Source organism: Triplophysa dalaica, chromosome 21 (assembly GCF_015846415.1).
Source record: "Triplophysa dalaica isolate WHDGS20190420 chromosome 21, ASM1584641v1, whole genome shotgun sequence".
Taxonomy (NCBI): domain Eukaryota; kingdom Metazoa; phylum Chordata; class Actinopteri; order Cypriniformes; family Nemacheilidae; genus Triplophysa; species Triplophysa dalaica.
In genome coordinates this window covers 10,907,069-10,919,445 of record NC_079562.1, presented here as the reverse complement: position 1 = coordinate 10,919,445, position 12,377 = coordinate 10,907,069, and the positions used below count along the sequence as shown (strand labels likewise).

Genomic DNA, 12,377 nt, shown 5'->3' with positions numbered 1-12,377 from the left:
CAGATATAGTCTATTCTAACAGCTCATACATCAATATAAAGCTTATTTATTCAGCTTTCAAAATATGTACAAATCTCAATTTCGAGAAATAGACCCATAAGACTGGTTTTGTTGTCCAGGGTCACTCACATTTGTCGACCAAATTAAAAGAATCATCACAGTTGATGTTAAAGCAAAGTTGGTAACACTTAACATTACCCTTTATGAAGCATCTATATATGTGTTGTTTAATGACTAATAAGAAATTTACAAATGCATTATAATGCGGTTATAACTGCATGAATAAAAAGGAGGACTCTAACGTAATGCCTGCCAAATAGTGAGCAGGTATAAGAAAAACAACATATCACCCTATAGTGTTGATTCAGACAGCCTTATTGCAAACAACATCAAGATAATAATCAATCTGCTTCCAAGGGTAAAATAAATAACAAATAAATATATGTATTAAGCATTTATAACATGCGAGTTAAAAATGGCTCACTATTTGGCAGGTGTTTCGTTTGAATCCCTTTTTTTTCTCATGCTGTTATAACTGCTTCGTAATGCATTTGTAAATGACTTATTAATCATTAATGAACACATTTATAAATGCTTTATAAAGGGTACCTTACTGTAAAGTGTTACCGTGAAATTACACTGAAATTATGTTGAAATAATCATTTTTAGCTGGAAGGAATATTATTATCTTGAGCATCAACTTACAGCTGAGTCTGTGCATAGGCTGGGATAGGAGAAGGTGTCTTAACATAAAACAAATTGCACACTTCAACTTTGTGCCACTGTAAGTAGTCACCATCCATACTGAACATTACATGTCTCATTAATGTTTTAAGCATATAATGCTTTTAATTAAATTTACTAGTCTTTACATTATAATGTTTGTGTCAGTTTGTGTGTATGTCCACAGGTTAATTGCATCTGCAGTCAATACTTTCGCCAACTTCTGGCAGCTGTTGACAATATTGTTTTTTGTCATTTTCTCTGTCACTCAATTTCTTCAACACACAAAAGCCATTTGCAAACATTCCTGATCCTAAATACACCATTTCATGCTCCGGGTCTCAAACAGAGCAGAAAAATGACTCCGTAAAACAACTCTATCTCTCCGACGAGAGGCAACCAAAAGGAAGCATAAAATGTGAGGAGCCCCAACCAATTTCTTAAAAGCATCTCTGATTTCTGGAGAAAATGCACAATATTGTAATGCGGCGGGAGGCCTGGGCCTCCGGTGCATTTGCTTTTCAATGAAACGTTTCCAGCCTGCTGCTTTCTCACGCCTCGGTGCAATATCGATGTGTGTGTGTTTACGTCCACGAGCATCTGTGGTCACCGTAAAACTCCGATAGCCAATCCGAATGGAAGCGGGGTGTTTCCGCACTGCTGGTCTTGCCGTATCTGTGTGTTTGCAGATGAGTACATCAGCTCTCGCTCAGCTGATATTACTGAAGATAAGCGGGCAATTTCACCACCCGGCACTGTACGGCGACTCATTTCAATATGTGTTTATGGGCTTGTGTGCGGTGCGCGCGTGATTATTTTAGAGACTATTGGAGTTGTACACGAGTTGTCAAGTTTAATCTTCAAGATACGCAAGAATGTATTTTTTTATCATGTAAAAAAGCAAACACACATATCATGTCCTGACTTTATAAGAAATACTAAATTAACCTAAATCACTGCCTGTCCGTACAAATGGAAAACAGGTGACAAATCTATTCTTCAATGGTTTTAAAAAAGATAATTTTTTAGCAAAAAACTATCTGTAAGAAACTGCATATTTGAGGTTTTCTATAGTCAGCTCTGAACTTACAACTGTTTTTATATCTAGCCCGAGGGTAACACGAAGACAAGGGTCATAACAGAGTTAACGTTACAGAAGAATTGATCTTCGTTGCACTTAAGTCCCATTCACAGCCTGTTGCTCAGACTAGAATCATGGTCCCCAAGATCTAATGACTCCAGCAGGCTTTTTGTCCATTTCCTAACCAACCCACTAAGAAGAACAATCTGTCTTTCATTTCATTGCTTTGTGTGATTGAGTATGTGTGTGTGCTTGCCTTATAATGTGAAAATGTGCCTGTGTTTCTTGCTTTTAGATTGAACTGCATAACATTTAAACTCCTAAAAGGTGAAGTCAGTGGTAAGCTGCCTTTCTCAATTGCTGAGGTGCTGGCTCTCATGAGAGTGTATTGAGACTGTACAGGTGCTGTTAACTGTCCAATTAGCTTTGCTCTGATGTTCAAACTACATGAAGTCTACAATGATGACCTAATTTTTACAGAAAAAGACGCTTCATTGCTTCATTTCTTCATGTGCAAGCTGTGTCTTTTGTATTCTGTCTTAATAATTTGTAATCTTTCTTGGTGTGTTTGTACATAGTTATACCACTGAGAAATGTTTTTCAAAACATTTAAACATTTCAGAACAGAAAATTCACTTTGAGAAGGTCTTTAAAACGGAAAAATTAGAAGAAACAATATAATGTCTGTATGCACTTCTTAACATGTAATTTAATGTTATGGTTAGTGTGAGTCTATAATAATTATTGTAAATATTAAAAAAGAAATATATCATTGCTGTGCTTCTGAAACCTCGTAAGTCCAAATTCGTTGTTTTTAGGAAATGGGTAAAACACCATACCTTTAAAATGAGTACACACTGTGTTGTTAAAGTTGACACTTTTTAATACTTTTTATTGGTTAGATATTTGAAAAAAAACAGTGACAGACATAAAGAGTGACTAATAATAGTGATATATGGCAAAAAAAAAAAATCCGGAGATACAAGTTTTATGAGGACAGCAGCGATATAATTTTTTTCTTTTTGATTTTATATTCATGCATTAACTGAGTCACATACAATGATAAAAGGTTAATCTAAAGCTAGAATTGGCATCTAAATTAACATTCTGCTTCTCTACTTAATATCTAAATTGAAAACTATTTTCTATGTAGTAGCAATCCCCGCAGTTCAATCATTGCATCTACAGTATATCCATCACATTTATTGCATCACATACATCTATAGCGTTGCAGAAGAAATCTCAAAAACATTTCAAACTGTATTTAGATTTGCACTTATTAAATTGAACTCAGTAAAAGTTATCCAGGATTCTTGAAATTAATCTATTGGTTCTGTTTGTATTTCACATATCTTTAAATTTTGAAGATACATTTTGGACCAAATTGATGGGTGAATGAAACAGAACTCATATCTTCACCACTTTGTTCTGGTGAAGTCACATGAGCTAAAGTTCCAGTTATCCATAAATTAGATATGTGCATCAAAATAGAATCAAATTATGACAAAAGCAAGAAATAAATCATGGATCTATGGAGTACTGCAAAATAGAGAATCAGAACATCTATTACACAAGCTGTAAAGGAGAGCCTACAAACAAATAGTTCTTATCTAAAAAATATTTTTGACAGCCAATTAATGGGAAGGAAAACAAATATCATTAATTGCACAGCAAATTATAATTAAGTATAAGTAAACAGCCTGTCACCCTTCTGCCTGTAAAGTCCATACCCTCCCTCCTCTCTCTCTCTCTCTCTCTCTCTCTCTCTCTCTCTCTCTCTCTCTCTCTTCTCTTTCCCTCTCTCTCTCTCTATCTCTGATAAATGCATTGCCCTTTTTTGTTGTCCTAGCGTTCTGTGACTTTACAGTATGTCCTATTTCAATGTGGATTTGAACAATCAATGAGAGTGCTACTCTACTGTCAATGCCAGGGTCTTTCTCCTTGCCCTCTTCCCTGCAAAGATGTGCTGAGCCCGGCCACTGTCCCGATTATCTCACAATTCCCCCCTATCACTAATGACCAGACTCCTGCAGGCTGCTGCGTAATTATAATAATGACCGAACGTGCTGGGCCTGCAAACACAGGGGCCGAAAGAGACAGGGGAAAAGTCAGGCATGGGTAAAGAGAAGAGGAGGAAGGAAAAAAGAAAGGAATTGAAAGCAAGTGTGATCAATTGTTAATTTTACAAAGGCACTGAGATGTGTCAACGGTATCAATAAGTGAATTAATATGTCTGTGGGGCTGTGGAGTGTGACACCATATTGCCGTGTTCCCTCAGGATCACTGGTTTATAACCTTTTCCCTTTCACTCACACACACACACTTTCACACACGCTTTTGCAAACGAACACACATAAAAGTTCTCAGTGAAATGATCATTGGTGAGAATGTTTGAATACCTACAGTGGTTTGGATAGAATTTACATACTGTATGCTCATACACATCACGAACATAAACTGAAATTTGACAAGGACATTCATGGAAAACCCAAAGCTAGTTTAGCAGCATAACCACCAAAGCCAGTGTCTTGAAAAAAAACTCAAACAGATTTGCCTCGCAGGGTGTAAAACTCTTTGCATATTTAGGCGACTTTACACAGCTAGGTTAATGCCGATTTCTTCATGACACAATGACGCAATGTCGTATAAAAGCTATTCAATATTCAATTATGCCTGCTCTGAAACGCCTAGTGTCAAAGCCAGGGCACCTCTGATTTTGCATTGTGTAACATTCAAAATACAAACTATAAAGATAAAAATCTTTTAATTAAATACATTCAAAACAATGGAGATACTTTAAAAGTACAATGAGAACATGGAGCGTCGCAAAAATACAAACACACCAACAAAATCAAGAACTGGCCAAAAACGGAACTAAAGCGACTGCAACATCCAAACTCAGAATCCTATTGTTTTCTTCTTAGTGCAGTAAGTGGGATGACTTCAGTTTTCAACCCATTTAGACCATTAAATTTGTAAGATCTTAACTTAGGACTAAAGATGGGTTGTTTTGTAAGATGGCCCCAGGAGTATAGTGATGTGATGTGAGGCCAATGTTGTTTCATACTCTGAATTTGTGCTCTGCATTTAACCCATCCAAGTGCACACACACAGCAGTGAGTAACATACACACCGTGAACACACGCCCAGAGCAGTGAGCAGCCAGGAGAGTGCTGATCATTCACTCCCTTACCTACAATCCCTGCTGCTACTGAGGCTCGAAGCAGCAACGTTTGGGGTACAAGTCCGAGTCTCTAACCATTATGCCATATATATATATATATATATATGAAGAGTTCAGATGCAAAAACTCTCTAAAAGCCAAATACGTCGAAAATAAGATTACGATATTGAGTGAGAACAACTAAATGCACACTCTGCCCGGCCAGGTATTGTTGAAAGTAAAAAATATAAAAAGTGCTAATTTAAACGAAAATTTGAACAGAATGAACATGGAACACAAGAGAAGATGGCAACGATATAAACTGAATGTAAGAGCAAACACCTGACACATTGGTTATGTGTCAAAATGCAAATGAAATGCAAACATTATTGTTGTCATGATAGAGTGAATATTTTCCACATTAATACATATTCACATTTTCATCATCTTATATTCTAAAATTGCTACTTTTATATTTAAAACAATCTCAAACTATTTCTTGTGGAATACTGCGTGGACATACTGCATACCCCATGTTTTATTTTCATGTGACATATGCTCTTTGACTTATGACGTATTAACAACATCCTGTATACGGGCGATGGTAAAAACATAATTTAGTCACGAGAAATGAATTTATCTGTACCTACATTTGAAAAGAAGACATTCAGTTTTTCACATACTTTATTTACTTGTGAATTTGGATCGTTGCTCAGGTCCATCCAATGCACACTTAAAAATCTCGCCGGAAGCAAAGTGAAACCATCCAGCTATTTCTCGCCAACTTATTTTGCATACTGAGGTTTCGGACATATTCCTGACTGATATTAGCCGACTACATAATGGAAGTAGACAATTTCTGATTGGATTAGCTGTATAAACACTGAAAAAACAAACATGTGGCCACAGATTGCTTCATTGTAAGTGTAAACAACCTACAGTTAGACTAATGAACTACACAGCAAACAAAAAAGCTTATCTGACTATTAGTCCTAATAATTTTCACTTTTTATTGAGCAAGGTGTCTTTTGTCAAATTTGACCAAGGTTAACGGGGTTTTAAACACTCACTTCACGTTGTGCCTAAGAATGTGCATGGCCTCGAGTGGTTTATTGCTATAATAAATCAGACTTAATGTCTTAAACTCAACGCTTTACACACTCCACTGCTCAGAGATGCACTACATTGCTGTGAACAAAATGAGAAAAGCAAGCAAATGTGTGTATTTTTTATGCATTCAAGCTTTGGTTAATCACACATAAGACCGTTTTTTTTTTCAGATATAACACAACCCTGACAAACATCTGTCAGCTGACACAGAAAGAGTTGTAAAGTTACTCTCAAACACACACACAAACACTATATCTATTTTACAGTTCCTAATCTCTTGAGGTTTCGAATCTCGCATTAGGTTTGAAAGCTCATACGAGGCACTGAAAAGACAAAACGGGTTTATTGATAGAGATTGCTGTCAGTTGATTGAGAATCTCCACAACTGCAAAGCAACATTTCGGTTCCATTTGCTCAGGCCACAAAAGCACTTATTGCCGCCCACAAAACTGATGCTCATTTAAAAGGCTTATTTTTTCCTTCAGAGTTGTAACCTGAATACTGGAGCCAGTGCTCCAACTTATACCAGAGCAACCCAATCCACTAAGGGGAGTAAACTTATGGTTTGGGGTCATAACATTCTCAATTATAAGTGTTGTTGAATGTGTGTGTGCTTAACACGCTTAATTCTGGTGTGGTAACGGCTCAGAATATTTTCATTTAAATTTGACAACGCTCTGATCAGACAGAAGTGCTTGTGTCTTCAACATATCCTATGCTAAAGCCTGTTATTTAAGGCAAATCCCATTGAAATGGATGTCATCGATTGTGAGTGGAATAAACCAATCCAAACTGCCACACATTGCAGAAAAGATGGATCAGATGCTGTTTAATAGCATCGGAACAGTACATTTTTAGGCTAAGTCAAAAGAAAATTAGAAGACAGTAAGAAAGGGAGGATGAAAGAGATGCAGTACCTTCAGAAAAAGGTCTCAAATACCAACAGAAAGTTAAATAAAAATTGTTAAACAGATTTCAATGTATCTCATGTGTTTTACTTTTTCACACACGCTGGTTGAAGAAGTTCAATGAAATGCTCTTGACAGTATTGGTTTAGCATGTGTGTGCTATGAACAAACACATGCCTTTATTAGCATCTCCTTGCTTGATGTATTTTTCCCTGAAGTTTTGAGCTTTCACTCTATTTCCTTCAAACTTTCTTGTTGACTAATGTGCCCTCTCATGCCTCCCTTGTTTTTAAGGTTTCAGGGCCAACTGACACGACGTGTGTGCGCGAGAAGGATAGAGAGAATAGTAGAGAGTCTCCCGAGGGCCGACTCCCTCCGGCATCTCTGTTTTTCACTGTCAGCACACGCAGCGGCCCGTATTGAGACCTGCGTCCAGCGGAGCATTGAGATTTGTGAGAGGAAGAAGAATGAGCGAACTGGGAGAGAAACCGGCCATCAGGGACAATCTCATTTACAGATGAGAGACTTTCCCATCACTGCCTTCTGCTCCTAGTGAATCTCTCACTCCATCATTAATTTTTCTCGCACTCCTTTCGATTTATATCTCTGCCTCCTTGTCTCTCCGTCTCTTTAATAGCTCCTCCCCACTCTCACACACATACTTGTTCACACATAAGCTCTCTCACTCTCTCCGGTCCTTGTCCATTCTAAGAGCATCCATCCATCACGGCAGCACAGACTGGATGGCTAATGCCAGCTCAGAGCTCAGAGAGCAGATCTGTCCAGCTGAGCTGCTCACAATCCGTGCCTTATCTATCAGAGATCCCCCCGAGCATCCCCCATCCCACCCTCCTCTTGTGACTCCAAAAGTGTGCTATGCCTCCCATGAAGAGGAGAACGATGGGTTAAGAGTTAATGCTAAAACAGGACTGACATCAATAGAGAAGAAACCAATCGACTGCAGGTAGGCAGCCCTTCAGATGTTCTTTAGTAGAATGCACATGCCCTCTGTCACCCTCTCTCTCCTCTCTCTCTCAAAGGGAACACTGTGATGCAAGGCCCAATTGTAAGGGATGGCAGAGTGTGGTGGAAAGACAGGATGAAATATAGACGGAAAGTAAGACATATGCACATCCCTTGGTAAGCACAGGTTTCATTGAGTAATCTCCTCGGGCTCAGCTGCGCAGCTTGGTTCTTAATGTGAGTGTCGATGACAATTAAGTCCCTTTACATTCTCGCCCAACCTCTGCCTCTCTCCGCTGAACTAATGACACAATTGTCTCTGCCAGGCACCACGAAGGACACAAAACAAAGGGGAAATAATTACTCCCTCTCAATACCATTTGGAGAGAACAATTGGCCAAACAGCACGTCGGTATAATGGGTGGAGACGGAGATGAAGAGCTATTACTACATGATGTGGGGAGGCTCTCATTACAGCGCCAATTATAATGCGTCATGGCACGAGAGAGTGCCTGTCATTCAAAGGATCAGCACTTGACTAAACGGTCCCTGTCGTTTAATGTACTGGTATACCAAATACGCACATCCAGCTGTTTTCAGTGAAATTTGGTTGCCTGCACCTGGTGCATCTGGTTCGGCGGAACGCGCTACGAGCGCACTGCGCTTCAGCCGCGCACTTCTTTACTTGGAGATGATAACGACAAACATTAGAACGCCAGATCATATGATCGTTCAATTGGTGAAACGCCAGCTTATTTAACCCCGTACAGCACCGGTGTGATCGCTTGCTAAATCACTTAATTCACCCAAACTGCTCCAGTTGAGTAAATGATCAGGACCGAGCGACTCCAACAACTAAATAAGCGCGAGTTGCTATCACGACGATGCTTAAAATCTGATTATAGTACAGCCATATTTAGAAACATTTGTCAAAATCATTTGGAAATGATTTTCACTGTCTGGATAATGGGGCACATTACGCACGACCTCTAAATAAAAAGTTTTTATCGTTATCAGCCCTAGTTTAAATTGCGATTGGATGGCAACCAACCACATCGTTTGCATTTAAAAAACAACTCATTGATTTGAGCTCAAAACAGAGAGAAATAAAATCAGTTTACCTGCGTTTATGAAAGCGAGTGCATTCTTCTTCAAAGTGTGACAGAAGTCCAGACGAATGCTTTAAAAGAGATTACTTTCTGCTCACTCCAGCGAAGCTCGACTTCAAACTGCAGGTCGAGCTCACTAGCCGCCTGTCCATCACACGGACCCTGAGTGGGCGAGAGCGAAACGGAGATGGAGAGTTCATAAACCGAATTTGCCCATTATTTTGCGCATCTGTGCGCAACCCATCAACGGCAGGATAAATGAGAGGGAAAGAAGGTAAACGAAACGCATCGTTTGAATCTCGCGTAAATCCATATGGAGGTTAGTAGACTAATGACCTTATAAGGCTCCAGACATGCTTGTCAGGTTATTAACAGCTGTGTCCCCGCGAGGCGAGCTGCGCGTCACACGCGTCCCGGAACCGCTGGGACTGTGAGTGATGGGGAAGTCGGCGATGATAACCGCGCGTCGCACACTCCTCCAGAGCTGCGATCGATTTGACAAGAGAATTGCGAACTTGCCTTGGCTATTCCGCGCACGTGCGTCGGCTGCACCCCCGCCCCGCGTGCGATTTTTCAAGTAGCCACGCTAACTGATGTCATAGCTTACAAGTGTTGAAGTGAGAGGCTTTACTATGACAGCCTCGTCCAAAGCGAGTGAAAATATTTCTTTATAGATGCCATAATTTGTAATAAATCTCGTACATGCGTGCCACTAAGAACAGTTGTGCTTTAATCCTGTGCTCAAACAGGTAGGCCTACATTTTTAAGGAGATCGATTTTGCCCATTTCTTTCAGTCTCCCTGCGTGGGCGTCTTTGATCATTTCTATTATGGGGCAAATGGTGTTATCAATCTCCAATCACTGTCTGTCACTCCTCAAGGATGAGTCTGGTGGGTGAAATGTAATCTCTGTTTTGAATTGCGAGGATGATCCATACCAGATTTTGGATGTACATTGCGTGTAGACGTGTCGTTCAGGGGTTTAACATCTAATGTCCCTGAATGAGTGTAATTTCTCATTGTTACGCGCACGTCTGTAGCTGTGACTTGAGAAATGAAAGGTCTGGGTTAAGCCACCTACACACCAAAGACTTTCTAAACTATAATATGCAGGGAGACTCGATCTTGAATGCTGTATAGAAGTGGTCTCCACTATATGAAATTGTATTCTTTTGCTCTTTTAGGTATGAAAAGGAGATGAAAGGAGTACTAAGTACAAGATGAAATATAACCCCACAGAGTCTTCTTTTTAAGAGTACGGCCATTGCACTCAATATCCCATGCTATTTATTTTCACCATTGAACATCCTCTTTGGCCCGGACATTTACCTAATAAAATATTAACCGCAAACAACCTTGTGAAGCTCTTTTAGATCTTCACTGCTTGTTTTCATGGACAAAAAAATGCTGCCCTATTGCACTTTTCATACGGAATGTATCGAGTCGTATCACATATTGCGGCGCAGTGCGCAAAATATTTAGACACTGAGCACGAGACGAGTGCGCAAGAGATGGAGTCACCCGTTGACCTGCGAAAGAGGAGCTAAAACGGCATAAACTTGTCTGTTGACGCCAGAGCATTACCAATGACAATAAATGCGTACAACACAATATAAAACAATAGTTTTGCAACTATTATATGTTTCTTGTTAAACCGCAGATATTTTAATGCACTGTGAGGGAAGGATGAAGTTTACACCGCAGTTCACGACAGGGGTTCGTTTCAGCACCACGGACAGCACATCTTACTTACGCGAGCTCATTTATCCTTGAAAGTCACCCATTAACTTTTTGCCTTGGGACGAGTTTAAAGCAAATGATGTAATAATGCTGATAATGTAGAATTGAAGGTACAAATGTCTTTTATCAGAAGACTTGTGTCATAGGATCCCCGCTGAGACTCCTTATTTCTGCGTTCTCTCTGAGGAATGAGCATTATGGAAATGTCTGATCATAACTTGAGGAATATTTCTCCCAACACAATCAATATTTCCAGATTTATCCTCTGAAAGAGAGCGTTTTCTTGCTTTGTGGGACGCCTGTTGAAGCGGGTATGTAAGATGAGCCGTTGGTAATTGATTTATTTCTGTTGGTTGGTGAGAAGTTTTGTTCTTCGTGAGATGAATTAGATTAAGCCGCGTTGGTACACGCAGGATAATGGATATTATGCATAAAGACAATGGGTGATGGATGACGGAAAACAAACCTAATCTGCATTTCACAACAAGAAGAGGAGAACCGCACTCTGTCGAATGTCAGAAGTAAAATTCATTTCCTGAAATATCGACACTCAGGGAAGACGGATAAATGAGACTCCTCCGAAAGACAAGAAAGTTGGGGCCACAAACGAGCAAGCAATAAATATAGTTTTTTCCTGACAAAAATCTATACTTGAAGTGGTAACCCAGAGGCGCTTATTTACATGATGTAAATAACTACAGTGTGAGATCGGGCTCGAGGAGCGCGTTCCTCCAGTACAACGAGTACTGGCGCGGTAATAATTGCTCACTCCCCAACAATTGCACCAGTGACATCCCATTACTTTAAACACGACAAAATAAGGCCACCCGCGCACGAGAAGAATTCACTGAATAAGACATGAAGGGGAAAGGCTGCCGTTATTAGCTGCGTGAGGTTCATCATTAGAAAGCAGTGAGACGGAGTATAATCCTTCACAAGAGCATCTATAGCTCTGCCTTTACGCGCGCCCTGCATGTAATAAACGGTCTGTGTGCTCGTGCACGCACTCATTTAGCTATGATGGAGAGACAATGAAACAACATTTGTTCATCATTTAAGTGTGAACAGGGTCGTGAAAAACAATATGGCATATCTTGTCTAATGTAGCCTACTTAATGTGCTATTTAAAGTGTTAGGATAACTTTGTCCTAATTATTACTGCCTAAGTTAAGCAAGTTAACAGCAAAGCATGACACCATGTAACTGTATGTGAGTGGGAACGTCAGCACTCGTCTGGTGGGCACTTGATTCAGAAATTTTAGTGAGCGATGCGGAATCATTAGTGGTGTTGTACTGCCATCTAGTGGTCATAAAACACAGAGTGTCAGTGGGATTTAGGTTAATGTACGAGTAAAGAAAGACTCAAAGGGATAGTTCACCCAAAAATGACAATTCCTTCATCATTTAGTCACCATGTCACTCCAAACCTGTATGACTGCACCAAACAACACTGGCATAGGTTGTTTTCCATTGTTAAGACACAAGCCCACAGAAACTATGTAGTTTTGTTTCCCATTTGAAAGTCATTTACAAGTTTCAACAACATGAGGGTGAAGAAATAATGACAGAATTTTAATTTAA

General features: G+C 39.6%; 1 protein-coding gene across 2 annotated transcripts in view; it reads right to left on the bottom strand.

Annotated features, from left to right (window-relative positions):
• tafa4b (TAFA chemokine like family member 4b) overlaps positions 1-9,532 on the bottom strand; it is a 38,661-nt gene extending 29,129 nt beyond the window's left edge. The window contains exons 1-2 of one of the 2 annotated variants that reach the window (XM_056734982.1): positions 9,394-9,425; positions 9,070-9,219 (exon numbers count right to left, since the gene is read on the bottom strand). The gene's annotated coding sequence lies outside the window, so the exon portion shown is untranslated. Of the gene's footprint in view, positions 1-9,069 lie in introns of both variants that reach the window. The other variant, XM_056734981.1, reaches the window with a different exon arrangement.
• Between the last annotated feature and the right edge of the window lie 2,845 nt (positions 9,533-12,377).